Source organism: Emydura macquarii, unplaced genomic scaffold, assembly GCF_026122565.2.
Source record: "Emydura macquarii macquarii isolate MOO-44397 ecotype Brisbane River unplaced genomic scaffold, CSIRO-AGI_Emac_v2 contig_1230, whole genome shotgun sequence".
NCBI classification, from domain to species: Eukaryota; Metazoa; Chordata; order Testudines; family Chelidae; genus Emydura; species Emydura macquarii.
The window spans coordinates 14,594,775-14,610,200 of NW_027131367.1; the positions used below are offsets into that span (position 1 = coordinate 14,594,775).

General features: G+C 49.6%; 1 protein-coding gene across 2 annotated transcripts in view; it reads right to left on the bottom strand.

Moving 5' to 3' along the window:
• Positions 1-11,902, bottom strand: part of RHBDF2 (rhomboid 5 homolog 2) — a 72,643-nt gene extending 60,741 nt beyond the window's left edge. Inside the window, exons 1-2 of one of the 2 annotated variants that reach the window (XM_067547608.1) lie at positions 11,791-11,812; positions 2,282-2,379 (exon numbers count right to left, since the gene is read on the bottom strand). The gene's annotated coding sequence lies outside the window, so the exon portion shown is untranslated. Of the gene's footprint in view, positions 1-2,281; positions 2,380-11,790 lie in introns of both variants that reach the window. The other variant, XM_067547607.1, reaches the window with a different exon arrangement.
• Between the last annotated feature and the right edge of the window lie 3,524 nt (positions 11,903-15,426).

Here is a 15,426-nt window from a genome sequence, read left to right on the forward strand (position 1 = left end):
GTCATTGACACAGACAGCAGCTCCCTGCTGAGCAAGAGAGAACAAATCCACAGAGCAGGATAATGCACCTCTAAGAACGACAGGACAGCCCGCCAGCATCCATGCCAGCACACAGATTAGTGCATCCACAACAGTGCCAGAATTACCTGGATCTGACACAGGTGGTGCTTTGCAGTGGGGATGCTCACCCAGACTAGGCGAGCCCAGGCTAACTCTGCGGTGAAGACGTAACCAAAGCGGGAGCATGGCTGCCCAAAGCATGGGACTGCATCTAAGCAACGGAAAAGCAGCATGGACTAGAGGAGCGATCGTGGGGTTAGAAGTCAAAGACTCCCAAGGTCTAATCCTGCCTCTCCTAATGGATGTGGCTTTGGGCAAGCTGTTTCTCCCTCCGTAACCTGGGGGTAACATGTACCCACCTCACAGGATCATTCACAGCACAGGGGCTCGTGGACCTCTCGGAAGATGGAAAGCAACAGGGAGCCTGGGGTGCAGAGCTCCCGTTGGTTTCAGAGTCGTGGGTGCTCAGCACCTCTGGAAGTCAGGTCTTGGGAGTGCTAAGCACCCTTCAGAAGGAAAGATGTCAGTCTTGAGGTAAACAAGACCCGCCCCAAACGATTCCTTTGGAGACAGAAGTGCCCCGAACACCAAATAAGCACATTCCCGATTAACCGTCAACAGCTTCTATTTCTGAGCAATGGCTCAACCCTGCCCTCATTGAGATTAACGAATTCAGGGTCCAAGAAAGTGAGCGACACCCAGTGTATTCTACAGCACAATCACCATGGCTTCTGATCGCCTCCCCATTTTTAGGGCTGGTCTATACACAGTTTGTATTGCTGTAACTATTGGTTAGGGTGTGATTTGTACCTACACGATTACACTGGTGAAAGCCCTAGCGTGGACGCAGTTATACCAGCAGAGATGTGCCTGATACGGGTATAGTTATTCTCCTTCCTGAACAGAAATAAGCTATACTGGTATAGAGCACCATGATACCAATAAAAGTGTGTCCACACTAGGGAGCTTCTAGTATACCCAAGCCCTTAGACGTTAGCACGTTACAGCAACTTGCCCAATGTCACAGAAGAGGTGTGTAGCAGAACTAGGACTACAACTCCGATCACCCGAGTCCCAAGCCAGTGCCCTCATCGTAAGGACACCTTTCAATGGGAAAAGCACTAAGCCACAAATAAATTAAAAGGAGCGCCATCAACCTGAAATCCAGGCAACTTACACAGAATTCAAAGTTTTTCAGGTGCTGGGTCTGTCTCAGACCCCCTCTGCCAACATTTGCAACCACATTTTCCCTCTTTGTTAACATGTCTCTTCCCCACTGATGTGAGACACCACGCACTCAGCAGGAAATAACACTTATCTCATCCGTAGTCGGTAACATCTCAAGTGTTGCTTGTAACCACAGTATGTAAGAGGTTGAGATTGGTGCGTGGCTTACGCTGGCGTTTCGTTGAATTTGACTCAGCCCCTTTCAAGGCTAAGAGGATGCTAATGGAACACTTTGATGCACACCCAAACAATCTGTGGCAGCAGCATTAAATGACCCGGACACCGAGCATCCCTGCTGACCGCCTCTCAGCCGTGATCTCCTCGGAAGAGCGGAGCAACAAAGATGCAGAAAGCAATACGGCAAAGTCCGGGAAGTTACCCAAAGAGATGAAACACCAGCTTGGGCACCCAGAAATGGAAGAACCCAAAGATCAGTGGCCATTTTTGAAACTTTTGGCCCAAGGTCACCTCGTAGTGAGTCAGTGGCAGAACCAGCTCTCATGGACACATTGTCCAGTGGTTAGAGCTGAGGACAACACTGCTCATCGCTCCCGTCTGAGCAGCCCCCAGCGCCTGTCCAAGCTCCCACTGAAGTCCATGCAGACACTGGGATCCACGGGTATGGATCTCATTGCAGAACTGGGGCCTGTATTAGCACATATGCTGCATGTAGCACGCTTTGCAAGCATACTGCTAATAAAAGGAATCCCTTGTGCTTTTCATCTCACAGCACTTCACCCAGGAGGTCAGCATCATGATCCCCCTTTTACATACGGGGACATGGAGGGGAAGCGACTTGCCCAAAGCCACCCACCAGGCCAGCGGCCGAGCTGGGAACAGAACTCAGGTCTCGTCAGACCCAAACCCATCTCTCCACGAGGCTAGTCACAGTGATAGGAGCCTCAGTGCACCAGTCTGCTATGAAAGCTTTGAGCTGTGGGGCCAGGCTGCTGGCTGTGGTGTCTTTGGAAGAATCAGAAGGTTTGAAGCTTACCGGAGAGAGAAGTGCTAGTTAGGGCATGCCGCAGAGCCTCCCTCCCAGCCCGGGTCCTTCCTTCAAACCTGGGTGTGAAGTGTACGTGGCAGCACCCGCTGTTAAGGAAACAGGTCAATGTCAAGCACCCACGCTGTTATAAACAGGGTGAGAAAAAGAAGAACAAAAACCAACCCCCATCCCCACAAGCGCCCTTTTAAAAGATGAGACGATCCACTGAGTGGGCAGAAACCACCCCTGCTATGAACAAGTCAAGTTTCTACATCCCCTGCTTCCAGAGCTTATAGGATTGATTTGTAACCCACTGCGTCAGCGCAAACAAAACATTGAGCTCCATCCTCCGGGCTGGAGCAGACAAGCCGAGATCACAGAGGTCACTGCCGGCTTTTCAAAGCCATCAGACAGCGCAGGAATGTGCAGCGATGTTTTCCGAGCGTGATTGCCAGGGAAGTGCCCACTCCGGGAAGTTATAAACAAGTGACAGACGTCAGCCGTGAACTCGGTGGGTGTCTCCACAGCTGCTGCTTGGTTCTGGGCACGGCGCGGGGTGGTACGAGCGGACCTGGCAGAGACGGCTGCTGGGTTGGGATTTTATCCACAAGTTAACTTCCCGGTGCGACTGCAGGGATCACCCAGGCGACGGCTACACTAGACAGCTTGCCAGAGTCTTCGCCAGCACGGAGGCGTGTTGTGTTGCATGGGAATGGTGTGTCTGGCTCTCCCAGCCCCGCTCCTGGGGAAGCTCAGTGTTCACACCGACACATCTGTGGCCGTCCAGCTTCCTGTCACTAAACAGGTGGGCTGCCAGCACATGGGGTTTTTTTTAAGCTTCCCATGAAGGCAGGCAGACAAGCTAGCACGTGGCTCCCAGCTTCCAGAGATGCTGCCAAACCAGTTAGTGAATGAAATTACAACACACTGACAGTTCACTTACACCTCTAGACTTGTCCTGGTGTGTGTACCAGGAAGAAGCCAAATCTGCGTACGTTTAAAGGCAAGGAGCCGGTTCTGCCGTTCCAAAGTAATGTTTCAACCCCCCCGGGGAGGACTCAAAGCCTGGGCTCCAGCCCGTGTGTCTACACTGCTTTTTATAGCCCCCCAGCCCCAGGCAGCTGAGTCAGGCCAGCCACAGGACTTTATCTGCAGCGTAGACATGTCCCTAGACACCATTCCACCAGTCCAAGATCACCCGCTCCCCTGCCCTTCCTCCCTCCCAGCGGAAGGGAGCGCGTACCCGGCCCTGTCTCAACTAGCATGGAGAACCTCGGCCCTTTTTTTTTTGCAAGAAGGGGCTAGGACAAGAGAATCCGGGGTCAACACCAGTTGCCAACCAAGGCGTCAACTCCTTGCATAGACCCAACTAGACGCTCAGTGGAGAACCCCAGAGCAGCGGCGCTCAGTACAAGGTGCACCAGCACGGCTGAAGGGGAGCAGCTTACGCACAATTCCCGCCTCCAGCCTGGTGCCAGTGCTATTTCAGTGAGATTTGACACACGCTGGCTCGGGCACTGAAAGGGCGTTGGCTGGTTCTTCGAAGGAGCCAGCCTTGCACTGTGTTACCCGCTAAAAGAATAGCGGGCAGAGCACTGGCACAACCAGGCTCGTGTCCGGCGAGAAGGTAGAGGTGAAGAAAAGGAGCAAGTGCCGTTCTGTACGGACACGATCTCCTGTCTACAGAGCTGCATGCTGGCGAGGCGCCACTCCCCCCTCCTGCACAAGCATCATTTGAGCTGAGCAGCAATGTCTCCCAAAGTATTCGTGCAGCCAAGATAACGGTTCTCTGCTCCAGCCATCCGGGCGCTCTGAAGAGAGCGCTTTGCTAGCCCCAGGGGAGAGCCGCTGGGCGAGCTTGTCTCAGTGTTTCCATCTGAGCCGCGTTCCGCTCACTCCCTCGCAGAAGGTTGAAAAAAAAAAAAACCGCCCAAAAACATCCCCCTCCAGGGGAAAGCAGCTTCGTAAAACAAGCAGCGATTTGAAAACGACAAGCAAGGCTTCCCACCAAGCTGTTCATCCCGTCCCAACACTGCCCAGGGGAGCGAAGGTTGCATCCAGAGATGCTGCCAGTTTGCAGCTTCAGAGCCGGAGCTCCTCTGAAGAGCCAGAACTGGAAACACGCAGGGTAAGGCAAGTCTGGGCTCCAGACTCCAGCAGTTCTAGGGGCCAGATGAACCCCCTGGGAAGTGAGCCCCTCTCTGAATTCTCTTGGGAAAGGGTCCTCTCCGAGTTTGGGAGGGACCCCACGGAAGCAGACAGCCACCCGCCCAGCACCTGGGCCTCCGGCCCCACACTGCCAGGGACTCTTCCGGCAGCTAATGTCCCTGGAGCCCCTCTCCAAAGGGGGATTGATAGCATAGCAGGGGGCTTCTGCTTTTCCAACCTTCCTGTGGATTGCCCACAGAGCAGCGTACATGTGCACATCCGTGGCGGAAGAACGCACATCCATTCCACCCTGCCCCCACAGCACCTACCCAACAGCCCCTGGAGGGCTCATATAGAAACGTATCAAGGTTTTGCTGAGATACAAGGCACGGATCCAGCAGAAACCGTTTTGATACTTTGCCCATAGTGCGTTTTATCTCAAGATCTCAGAGTGCTTTATGGACGTTAAGCCTCAACACACCTGCCAGCTGGGTAAAAAAGATCCTCACTTTGCACCAGGACAGGCCAAGCCCTTGTCTATACTGGGGATTTTTTTGGAGGGGTGGGGGCGCACTGGTGCAAACCCGTAGTGTAGATGCACTGTGCCCCCTCAAGAGCTCAGGTGAGCCTCATCACTGCAATCACTTTTCACACCAGCACAGCACATTCACACCAGACACAAACGCAGCTACACTACGTGTCAAGCAAGCCACAGGAACAAAGAGGCGAAAGCCCAGAACCACCAAGGAATTTAGGTGCTTAACACCCAATGATTTCAGTGGGAATATCTTTGCAGATCTGGGCCTAACAGACTTGCCCAAAGTCACGTAGCAAGTGAGACACAGCCAGGAATAAAATCAGGAGTCCTGACGGCCAATGCCATGGTCCAACCACTAGACAAAGCTTCCTTAACATATCACAAAGACAGCTGGCACAGGGATTAAGTCCGACATCATTTTTCTCTGCCTCCAATGCAGATCTTGTTGGTAATGCTCCAGGCAAATCGTGAGCTAGCTTTTAAGCTCCCTTCCCTATGTTTGTGTGTGACACACACACACACACACACTTTTAAACTGCTAGGGAGTGATTCAATGAGAAACTAAATCAGAAGACAGCAAACCAGGCGTTAGAGTGCTATTTACAGAAAAAGGGGAATGAGTATTTTTAAAAAGAGGATGCCTTCTACACTCACTAGAACGGTGGAGAATAGCAAATTGTTACCCAAGTACCATAAGCCACCCACAACCCGTGAGCAAGAAGCTAGCATGTCCCCCTAGAGCCCTGGATTCTTATTAAGAAGAAGAATTGGTCCAATACCTCTCAGAAAGACTCAGATTTAGTGTCATATTAAACAAACACTACACTGAGCTGGCACAGACGCAGGAGCCGAAAAGCTTTTAATTAAGTAAAAGTGTTTATGATCCCTGGACAACAATGCACAGACTTATAAAGAGTAATTACATTTTAATATTTAATAATTGCTCCTCTTTCACATATCAGGCCTCCAGTTGAAATCCTCCTTTGTTTTCCCATTAAATGCAGCTCTAGCATGGCTTTAGGTGTTTGCAACATCCTCAGATGTTGCACAGAAAGCAAAGCCATTAAAAAAAAAACCTACCTGCACAGCCTTGGGTTCCTGTCTGTCACAAATGGATTGAGTGTAGGTGATCTCAGGCTAGTCCCTGGTGAAAGTTTGTTTACATCATTCACCAGCAGAAAAACCTGCTTGGAAGAAGCCAATAACTGGAATAGCAGGTAATGGTATGACAGAGTGAGGAACAGTGTTCGGAAAACATACAAATTGTGAGAGGCTGTCTTTGGCAGAAGAGTACTTTAGTCTGGACTATCGATCTCGGTTTTGTGACAGCAAATTTACTGTGTCTGAGTAGCTGGTTAATAGAAGTGGGGGATTTTAAGATCAAACTAAACTGATGGCTTTTTTCCAAAGCAATTTTTCATCATAGCAAGAGGCAGCCTTAAGGAACAAATATAAAACATTTCAAGTTGTGAGATTCTGAGTCTAAATTAACTAGAGACTAAATCTTTTCCTCATCTCTCCATACACAGAGCCAGGTCAACAACTACAAGGTCTTGCATTAAGGCACAAAGAAAGTCCAAGTCTATTCCTGAAAGGAATAGATAAATCTAATGATTAATACAGACACTATCAAGGTTAAGAAGATGAAAATGACACCCACCCCTATAGACAAACTTCAAGATCTCTTCCTCTGAAAAGTTATTGGTGTAAATGAAAAAAGCCACAGATACAATGTCATCTTTCCTACCAGATGAGTCATCAGCACAGAGGTAGGTAATCAGGCACTCACATCCATCTGGGCTCCTGGACTGCGCGACTCTTGTAAGAGCCAAAAGATTTAACATTTACAAGCCTCATAACAGCCGCCATACTGGGTCAGACCAATGGTTCATCTAGACCAGTATCCTGTCTTCCAACAGAAGCCAATGCCAAATACTTTGAAGGGAACAAAAAGAAATTAACAAGTGGTCCATCCTCTGTCTTCCAGTCCCAGCTTCCAGCAGTCAGAAGCTTAGGGACCCCCAGGGCACAGGGTTGCATTCCTGACCATCTTGGCTAATTGCCATTGATGGACCTATCCTCCACGAACTTCTCTAATTCGTTTTGAACCCAGTTATACTTTTGGCCTTCACAACATCCCCTGGCAACGAGTTCCACAGGCTATGCATTGTGTAAAGTAGTACTTCCTTGTTTGTTTTAAACCTGCTGCTTATTAATATCATAGGGTGACCCCTGGTTCTTGTGTTATATGAAGGGGTAAGGAACACTTCTGTATTTACTTTCTCCACATCATTCATGATTTTATAGACCTTTGTCATATTCCCCTCTCCCTCTCCCCCCGAGTTGCCTCTTTTCTAAGTTGACCAGTCCCAGTCTTTTTAATCTCTCCCCGTATGGAAGCTGTTCCATACCCGTAATCATTTCTGTTGCCCTTCTCTGTACCTTTTCCTTTTCTAATAGATCTTTTTTGAGGTGGAGTGACCAGAACTGCACAGTATTCAAGGTGTGGGTGAGCCATGGATTTATATAGTGGCTTGATGATATTTTCCGTCTCACCTATCCCTTTCCTACCAGTTGCTAACATTGCTAGCTTTTTTGACTGCTGCTGGCTATTGAACTGATGTCTTCAAAGAACTATCCACAGTGACTCCAAGATCTCTTTCTTGAGTGGCAACAGCTAATTTAGACCCCATCATTTTGTACAGACAATTGAGACGATGTTTTCCAATGTGCATTACTTGGCATTTATCAACATTGAATTTCATCTGCCATTTTGTTGCCCAATCACCCAGTTTTGTGAAATCCTTTTGTAACTCTGCACAGCCTGCTTCGGACTGAACTATTCTGGGCCAGCAGCAAACTTTGCCACCTCCCTCTTCACACCCTTTTTTCTCCTGCAATCCTTTTACATTGCGATACTCTGCAGACCCACAAGGCAGAGCTGAGGGGCAGCACGGCATGGCTAAACAAGCCTCCGAAGCTTTAGGCCCAGCCACATTAGCTATACCCTTTGAAATTGAAGAGCAGTTGCAGTGAAAGCATTAATGAATACATATTCTTCCTTTGAGCAGCCACTCTGTGGAGTGTCCCAGTGCAATTTTTGTTACATAGAAAATGCACTAGGTGGATCAGCACCACCATGAGGGAATGCATGTGCGGGTCAGACAAGTTAGGGCTTGTGTTGCACCAATATAGCTATATAGCGCAAACTCCCAACTTGCACGGGTGCAATTTACCCTGGTATAAGTCACCCCAGAGCCGTACAGCACATCTATGCTGGGGGTTTGCTACATCAGTGCAAAAATCTGTGTCTCCTGGAAAGCAGAGAGCCCATCATGCTAATGCTAACATTGTTCCTTTAGACACCTGTATTCTAGGTAAATGTTTCAGGAACTGTCAGGGAGGAGCCACCCGCCGAGCTGTGGAAACACAAGCACAGTATACTAACGCTACCTTGTAGTTGATAGAAGATGAATTGGCAACAGCAACACAGCATGCACAGTGAAGCCTCAGGGACAGGAGGGTTACCTAAGATAAAGAAAACTACCGTGTAGCTGACAAAGGCACAAACTTGCCCACTCTAAATTGTCCATTCTGGAAAGAATTTTAAGGCTGAAACTTCATGTCAGTCTTAGACTTAAGCAGTCACATGATGCTCTGGTCTTCCAGGGGCAATTGTAACCCCCCAACTTGCTTAGTGCATCACCAGAGACTGGGAAGCTACACCAACTGTGTGCAGAGCCATAGAATAGCAGGAAGCAGCTGTGGTGAATGGGGCCCTTCATGTGTTACCCACATAGTGCCTCAGAAGCCCAGAGGAAGCCTAGACTTCACTGATGCACAAAAGGCTCTAGGAGAGAAGGAAAAGCACTGCAGACACTCTGCTTCCTACCTTGAGGCCGAATAGGGTAGCACTCACGCAACCGAGACAAGATTGCCCTTAGTGTCCCGAAACACAGGGGAATCGTGGGGACGGTTCAAATGGATGGGGAGCGTCCTTCTGTGCCCACAGGGTTCTGCAAGCCTGGAAGAGCAGCATGCGTTCATGAGCTCATTTTGGAAATCCCCAGGAAAAGTGACCATTGCAGCATGTAGGAAAACGTGGGCGGATCAAGGTCAACTGTCTTCTAGCTTTATTGTAAGGGGGGAGGATGGGGCGAATGACAAAATTCACACTGAGGAAGAGAAGAGACAGCTTCTTTCCTGCCCTTGTGGCCGCACAGAAGTGACAGCTACTTTGTTTGTTTTAGTTTTCCCAAGACAAAGGAATTAGCTGCCCACAGGCTTCAGAATGAAAAGCCCATGTGAAAGCTTGAAAAGCCCAAACAGCAAAGGAGTTTTAAGCCTTTAGTCCCCACTGTAATCTAGGAGACATGGAAAGGAAACATGCCTGCAGAGAGATTTTACCAAATGCAGCTCATGCAGTCAAAACAATGCTAGATTTCTAAACAGGCAGTTCAGCACAGGTATACATCCAGGATAAGAAGAGTCGGCTCACCACAGCTACATAAACCAGTAACATTTCTTAAGCCTGGCTCCAGTACCGATTAGAAAGAAAACAGTGCTGGATAAAATAGGTTCTCTCACTTCTTCCGTCCCGTTAAATGGGAACTCCAGTCACTGCATCACATGTTTCTCTCTAGCCAGTTTTCCAGATCGTTCCCCAATTGTCACTGATTCAATTGCTTTGCATGACCCGTGGAAGTGCTGACTAATGTAACCATTTGTGTCTTTTTGGTTAGGCAATAGCATTCATGTAAAACCCAGCCTTACAGGAAAGTTGCATCCCATTTACAGAGGCCTTGTCTACACTAGAAAAATAAATGCGTTTTCACCAGGAGCACTTCCACCCACCTAAGAGGAGCAGTATGGGAAGCGGAGAGCCCCACAGGCTCCCAGTGGGCTGGACCTCTCCCCGTTCCCAGGGGGAAGCCGCCCAGGTATTCTTGCCCCTGTGGAGTGGGGTCCAGGCCAGCTGCCCTAGCTTTTCATCCCCCTCCTTCCAATCCCCAGCCAGGCAGCCTTGTCAATTTCATGGCTCAGCCCAGGGCTTCTCTGGATCCCCATCAGAGATGAAGGAAGCCATGTCAATTTCACGGCTCAGCATCTGTACCACTCTGCATCTCATTTGAACACTGGTTAAGCATCAGAGGGGTGCTCTTGTCTAACAACCCTTGATGAGAAAAAAAAAAAAAGTCTGTTTATGCAGCCATATACTAGAGACAAACTAGTTTAAATTCTCTCATTAGGTACTTACAGTACTAGCCTCAAATCACATCATCACGGACATCCCTCCCTTAGGGATAAAAAAAAAGTTGCCAGTTTAATTAAAAAACCTTCCAAACAAACTTGTACACTTGGCCCAGGCTGCTCCCTCCCACGTGAGCAGGTAAGAAATGGGGAGATGAAAAAGGAGCCTTAGCCTTTTAAAAGACATGGGGCCCTACTCACCATTCCTCCACACGATCCACAGCGATTTACACCAGTGCAAGGTGGACGTGAAAATATCGCCATTCTGAGGCTTGGTCTACACTTAAAAGTTTGGCCCAGCTATGCCAACCTGTCAAACCCACATCCCTTATTGACATCGCTATGGTGACCTGACACCCGCGCAGACGCAGCTACATTGACAGAAAAAATGCTTCTGTTGACATAGCTAACTTCATTCAGGGAGGGGGTGCTCCTACACAGACAAAAAAACCAAAAAAACCCTTCTGTAGGCTGCATCTGCGCTATGCTAGCAGATAAACTGACATGGCTAGGACGGAATAGTTTCCGTAGTGTAGACACAGCCTAAGAATAAGGCCCTGAACTGAAGCAATTGTTGGTTCTTAAAAGCTCATTTTTCTCAAGGAAGTTTCAGAAGTTTAACACCAGCAGGCTTTAGGGACATCCTTTCAACCAGGAGGAAGTCCCTTGAACACTCAGGAGTGGCTTAACATTTGTACCAGGCTTTAGAAGAAGTTATTGACAAGAGAAGAGCATCAGAGGAGGTAGCTCTTCACGCCCAGACCTAGCCAGGCGCTACTGGGCTGTGCGCCCCGACATTTCAACCCCCCCTTATCGTTTCCCGTGGCGAGGTTAGAGGGGAAGCAGGGCTCTTTCCGGGGAAGATCACACTGCAGAGCCCGCTTCGTGAACCCGTGAAGAGGAGCGGATTCGCCGCCAGTAGAAGAAATGCAAGCGGCCCACCGGCGGGTGTGAGCGACGGGCCCCAGCGCGGTGACCCGCCGGGGAGTTTCAGCTAGAGGCAGCGCGAGCCTGGAAAGGGGAAGCGGGGCCGCCCCGCGCCGGGAGACCCCGGACAGGACCCGGAGCTCACCAGACCCGCCCACCCGGCACGGCAGGGAGCCCCGCGCCGCGCTCCCACCCGGCGGCAGACGCGCCTTGCTCGGGGCGCTGGGTGCTCGGGGGCAGAGCCGGCGCCTTCCCACCGGCGCGGCGCCCCCCGCTGCGGAACCCCCGGTCCCCAGCCCGCGCCGCGCCCAGCGCCGGGAGCGGAGGAAGGAGCCCGGCAGGGCCGGGGCGAGCAGCCCCCGGGAAGGGCGCGTTCGAGCAAGGAAGGAAGGAAGCAGCGCGGGCGGCCCGGAGCAGTTCCCGGGTAGCGACAACGTGCAGCTGCCCGGCACCCCCCGCCTGCCCCCCCCCCGGGCACCCCCCGCCTGCCCCACCGCTCCCCCGGGCACCCCCCGCCTGCCCCACCGCTCCCCCGGGCACCCCCCGCCCCGGCACCTCCCGCCTGCCCCACCGCTCCCCCAGCACACCCCGCCTGCCCCCCCCCGTTCTCCCTTGCACCCCCCGGCAGTCCGAGAGGCCGCGGAGCCCAGCTCACCTCCGTGCCCCGCACCAGATCCTGTCCGGCCGGAGAAGGAAGAAAAAGAAACTAGGCGGAATTCGCTCCCATCCCGTCTCTTGCTGTACCTGGGGAAAGTGGGCGGGGCTACTAGGAACGGGGCGGGGCTGAGCCGGGGAGAGGGGAGGGGCGTGGCCAGGCTACTTGGGGCGGGCGGGGCATTGGTTGTTAAGGGGCCGCAGGTGACACTGGGGATGGAGAAAATCCCCCCCGCGCCCAGCTGTGGGTAGAGAACTGTCCCAAAGCATCTCCTCCTCAGCCACCCCACTCCCCGGGCAGGGCCCTGCCCTCAGCAATCCCGGTCCCCTGCACTGGGCAGTACACAGCCTGGTTCACTGGGCCTATCAAACTTCGTGGCAATTGCATTTCCCCCACTGGAGCCTTTAACTCTTGTGGATTGGGCCCCAGCCCCAGCAATCCATGGGCGTTAGAGGCCTCACTACTTTTAAGATCTCGGATTTAACGGCTGGCTGTCTCAGTTTGCCCATCTAGGAAATGGGAAGAGGACAGCATCAGTTAAGAAAGGGGAATTTTAGACTGAATATCAGGAAAACCTTCCTGATCCCAAGGGATTTAAGACTGTGGAAGTGGAGCAGGCTCCTTAAGAAAGTGCTGGAGCGGGGCCCTGTGTTATTTAAAATCAGAACTGGACTAAGCACTAGTAAATCCACAGAAAGGAATAATCCTGCATTAAGAGTAGGCCTAATTATTTGTTTCTGTCAGTAATGCCCAGCATCCTGTGAAAATGGGGATAATAATCCTTATTATCTACCTCACAAGCACAATTAGGCTTAATTAGCTCATGTTTGTACAGCACTTTGAAAATGCAAAGCGTGTTATAAGTGCTAAGTGTTATTTGTAAGGGCAAAGGGCAGAGGAAATCATGAAGACACATACACACACCCTCTCTAGTATCCATCCCAGGCTCTAAGGAGTCAGTAACTCTCCAGCCCTCAGGAAATAAATTTTTCTTATCTCACCTTTGTGTTTTAGTGGTTTGCATTAGCATTCACTGAATATATTATGATGTGCTATTTACTCACCTTGCATGGCGTTTCAGGTGTGCCAATAAAACAGCTAAGTATTATTTTACATTACCTCTATCTGCATCTTCAAGACCTTCCACCCTCTCTTAGGAACGTCCCAAATAAATCACTTCTTCTTGATGGGGAAAGGATGACCTGTAGACGTTTGCTGCTCCATAGCAGAGCGCTCTTTTGATTGATGCTCTAGGACAGTGGTTGTCAACCAGGGGTACAAGTACCCTGGGGGTACGCAGAGGTCTTCCAGGTGGTACATCAACTCATCTAGATATTTGCCTAGTTTTACAACAGGCCACATAAAAAGAACTAGCAAAGTCAGTACAAACTACAATTACATACTGACAATGACTTATTTGTACTGCTCTATATACTATTATATGGTAAGTATCACACTGAAATGTAAGTACAATATTTATATTCCAATCAATTTATTTTATAATTATGTGGTAAAAATGACAAAGTAAGCAATTTTTCAGCAGTAGCGGGCTGTGACACACTTGTATTTTTATGTCTGATTTTGTAAGCAAGTAGTTTTTAAGTGAGGTGGAACTTGGGGTACACAAGACAAATCAACCTCTTGAAAGGGGTACAGTAGGCTGCAAGGGTTGAAAACCACTGCTCCAGGAGACTGTCTGGGAATGAATGAACAGCAGGGACAGGCTAGGGTGGGGCTTATTGGAATAGCTGCTCATGTCCAGGCATGTTCAGTAGGACCCAATGCAGAACTACATCAATTAATGTACAAGGTTTTATTGCATTCAGGACTTTGCTCTTTTGTTAGATGACACATCTTCCAAAATCAGCCTCAGACAATGAAGCCAAGTTTTTTGGGGGGAAATAGATTATAGAGCAATCAGTGTTGCTTGTGCATAACTCTTTAAGAAAAGGATCAATTTAAGAGTAGGAAATATTCTCCATGTGGGAGATGGGATTCTGGTTTGGGTATTTTTTTTAATCCTAAATTTAAACTGATTCAGTTTCTAAAGATGAAGTTGGATTCTAGCAGAAATCTTTCATTGCTGAATTATGATTTGTATATGGGTTTTAGTTGTGGCTCTATTTAATTTGCAGAATTTTTTCCCAGTTTTGCCACACAACTTGAGGTTGTAAATAATTGCCCCCATGCCACAGTTTGCTCCTTAGCCTTAGACTGTGATATGTTTGTTTTATTTATAGCAGTGCCCGAAGGACCCAGCCAAGATCAGGGTTTCATTGTGCTAGGTACTGTACAAATACTTAGTGGGAGATAGTCCCTCTTGGAAAAAGCTTACCATTTAATTACACACAACTGACCAAGGAAGGATTATTTCTCCATTTTACAGATGGTGAACTTCAGAGAAGCTAAGTCTGAGGTTATGCCTGTGAACTGAACACAGCTCTTCTGTGCCCCACTTCAGTGCCTTAACCACAGGACCCCTTTGTAGGCAGTCTCAGCAAAGAGGCTGTGGGTCAAATGGGCCATGGAGAATGAATTCCACTTCCCCTCTGAGGGCTTGGCTATAGTCCACTCTAGCTCCGACACTCACTTTCTCTGCATAGACAAGTCCTTCGGCTAAGTCTGTTATGCTATTATACCGGAGTGAGGGGGACTGGGCTGCAACAGGGTTAAAAGCCATCACGTAAATGGGACTTAATATAACTGGGATTGTCCGAAGCATTAGCCCGGTTACAGGGCACAGTTAGGTCCCATCTAGACTTCTAATCCGAATGAGACCATGCAGGGACACCATGCTGTAGCCATGTCCTCCTCTACTGCTGTGGGGCTCCGGAGACCTTTCCCAGGGGTACCCAGACTTGGGAGGCACCTCGTTACCACCTGCCTTTAGAATGAGGAACCCAAGTCTGTGTCTGTTGTGACTCAGTGCCTCAACTCCACTAACCTCTGGCAACACAAGCATTGGCTTCCAGGCCTCCGCAGGCCCTGCTCTCTCTGCTGAGACTCCAATCCGCCCAGTCCTCCAAGAATTCCCCTGGAGTGCTCAGCCCCCATTCCACTGGGAACTTGCAGAATTCACCGCTCTGCTACTCCCAAAGGAATAATACCCGTTTCGCCTCCGAATCACCACTCCGCTTAGCACACGGCCCTTGGAGATGTTTATCATAAAAACCAGAAGTGCCTGTAATAAAGAGCAAAGATTCAAGTAATAGCCAGTAGAAGGGTTCCATAGAAAATAACATCATAACGCGCATGCTAAAATTTAGTATTGCTGAGTGACGGGTTTCAGACAGGTTGGCTGCGATCCCCTTTTCATGAAACGTGAGTCTGCACCTACAGCAACAGGCTAAAAATCCATTGTCTTCGCTGGTAAACAGCGCTCGCTCCTGTCACTTTATTTCTTCCTGTAAATCCCGCTCTGGAAGATTTCACAATCCCTTAATTGGCATTCAGCTCGGGCTGTAAATGGCATCCATTGTGAACCATGCAGTGCTCAATTTACATGTAGCCAGCCAGCCAGCCAGATAAACATCTCTTCCCTGAGAGCACCCTGTGTCTCACCTTGTGGTGACCAGCCCCAAGACATTAAGAGCATAGCTTTCAGTAACTATACATAACTCCTCACACACTGTCCAT